This window comes from Mandrillus leucophaeus, unplaced genomic scaffold (assembly GCF_000951045.1).
Source record: "Mandrillus leucophaeus isolate KB7577 unplaced genomic scaffold, Mleu.le_1.0 Scaffold441, whole genome shotgun sequence".
NCBI classification, from domain to species: Eukaryota; Metazoa; Chordata; class Mammalia; order Primates; family Cercopithecidae; genus Mandrillus; species Mandrillus leucophaeus.
Genome location: NW_012104710.1, coordinates 1,223,654 through 1,226,188, shown reverse-complemented (window position 1 = coordinate 1,226,188; position 2,535 = coordinate 1,223,654).

The following is a 2,535-nucleotide window of genomic DNA, read 5'->3' as shown; positions in this document are numbered from 1 at the left end:
CAAGCACCCTAATATTCCCAACCACCTACCAAAGGCTTCCTTCTAGGGAGATGCCACATGCAGGCAGGTGGAGGCAGCGGCCCTACTTCCCTCAGCCTGCACGAGACAATGCTGCTAGATGTACAAGACACCAAAATCCCAGACACTCCCATGGACGCCACATCCAACATCCACAAACAATTGGGAATCTCCTGAGGACAACTTGGAGGCGCATCCCCTCCCTGATCCAGGCACCCCACAGATGCCAGAAACGCATGCTCTAATGCATTGGAAGAGGAACCTGCGGAGACGCTGGCTGTGTCTAGACTAAGAGCGGGCCTGTCCTGGTGCACACAATAAAGTGTTCAAGGCAGTTTATTAAAAGAAAAAATGCACACAATAAAGTGTTCAAGGCAGTTTATTAAAGTAAAAGAGAAAATACGACCTCTGTGTTAGTTTCCTGTGGCTGCTGTAACAAGCTACCACAGGCCTGGGGGTTCACAGCAACAGAAACTTATTCCCTCACAGTCCCGGGGGCCAGAAGACAGAAATCAAGGCCTGGAGAAGGCAGGGCCATGCTCCCTCCTGAGGCTCTTGGGGAGGAGCCTCCTGGCCTCTTCCGGCCTCCGGCGGCTGCCCTGGCGTTCCTGCGCTGTGGCTGCATCTCCAAGACCTGCTCCGTCTTTCACAGGGCCTTGTTGCTTGTGCAGCTCTGGGTCGAAGCTCCCTTGGATTCTCTCTTCTAGGGCATTTAGGGCCTGCCTGGATGACTCAGGATACGCTCCTCCTCTCAGGGTTTCTCTCTAATCACGTCTTCTGCCATTCCAGCTGATGCTCGCGGGCTCCAGGGCTCAGACACGGGTGTATCTGTGGAGCCATGATCAGCCTACCATAACCTCCAAGTCATTCGAAAGAGGAAGGGGAATACGAAAACTGAGTCTCTCTACTAGAAGTTAGGAAAGGAGACATAAAATAGAAGTTCAGAAAAGCCAGAACAAAAAATTAAGTGGTAGAAATAATTCTCATAGATCAATAAAAACGAGAACCATAAATGTACAGAACAGAGCCCACTTACAGAGGAGGAGGGAGGCTCAGGTGTGAAGGACATGACCAGGGGACACGCTGCTGAGTGGCCCCATCCCCATCCAGGCCACAGACTGTCCCCAGGGACCCCTGGGCCACACAAGCAGAAGCTAGAGGGCGTGGGCCTCTCGGGCCGGTAGTCTCAGAGCCTGTGATGGTTAATTTCATGGGTCTGCATAACTGGCCCACAGAGGGCAGACATTTGGCCAAACATTATTCTAGGTGTGTGTGAGGGAGTTCTAGGTGAGGTTAACACTTGAACCAGTGGATTGCAAAGCAGACGGCCCTCCCCAGTGTGGGTGGCCCCTACAATCCATCAAAGACCTGAGCAGAACACAAATGCCAGGTAGGAGAGAAATCATTCTGGGTTTGGTGATAGGGTGCTCGCATGTGGCCGTTGTGAAGGATGCTCCAGGGGACACAAAGGCTCTGGTGTCTGGGAGGAGCTCAGGGATGGATGATAGAGACCCAAAGGACCCTACGGAGGTCTTCGGGACTGATGATGGCATGGAGGCCAGAGGAGCCGGGGGAGCCGTTGGGGACACGTGGAAGCTGGTGGGAGAAGCTTTCCCACGTCCCCCACGTGGCCAGTGGTTCCTGGCAGGTGCTCGTTTGTACACTGGCCCCGGGCGGTCTTCGCGTGGAAGGTGATGGGAGCTGCCCTCCCTAGGGAGCTTCCTCAGGAGCCTGCAGGAGACAGGAGCACAGGCTGCTGCCAGGAGCACTGGGCACCTGTGGTCCAGGCCCCTCCACGGCTCCCCACGCTGACTTCACAAAGCTCTGCCTACCCCTGCCCCACAGCTTTAGCGACATCACAGCTGTGATCTCCCCTCTCAGATCAGCCCCAGGCCCTGGGGTGGCATCCTAGGTCCTGGTAGGAAGGAGGACATGGGAGAGAAGGGGAAAGAGCCTCACTTTTCCAGCAGGAGAGTGTAGTCCTTAGCGTTCTCCAGTTCTTTCAAGAGACTTCTACAAGCTGGAAAGCAGGAGATGGGTTATGGTGGTGAGGGAGGGATTAACACTTGAATTAGTGGACTGCAAAGCAAAGGCACTCAGTCTGGCCAGGAGGGCGTGACTACTTCCCACAGGCCCTCGAGTGGTGGGTGCATAACAGGCCAGCCTCTCCTGGCTGGGCTTTCCCCTGGGTAAAATGAGGTGGGAGCACTGGCCAGCAGATGAGGGCAGAATCCCACCCACCTGGCTCCACAAAAGGACAGAGCCCTGTACAGCAGACTTCAGGAGGTGGCCAGATGCAGTGGCTCACATCTGTAATCCCAGCACTTTGGGAGGCCAGGGCAGGCAGATCACCTGAGGTCAGGAGTTCAAGGGCAGCCTGGCCAACATGGTGAAACCCCATCTCTACTAAAAATATGAAAAATTAGCTGGGTGTGGTGGTGGGCACTTATAATCCCAGCTACTCCAGAAGCTGATGAAGGAGAATCGCTTGAATCAGGGAGGTGGAGGTTGCAGTGA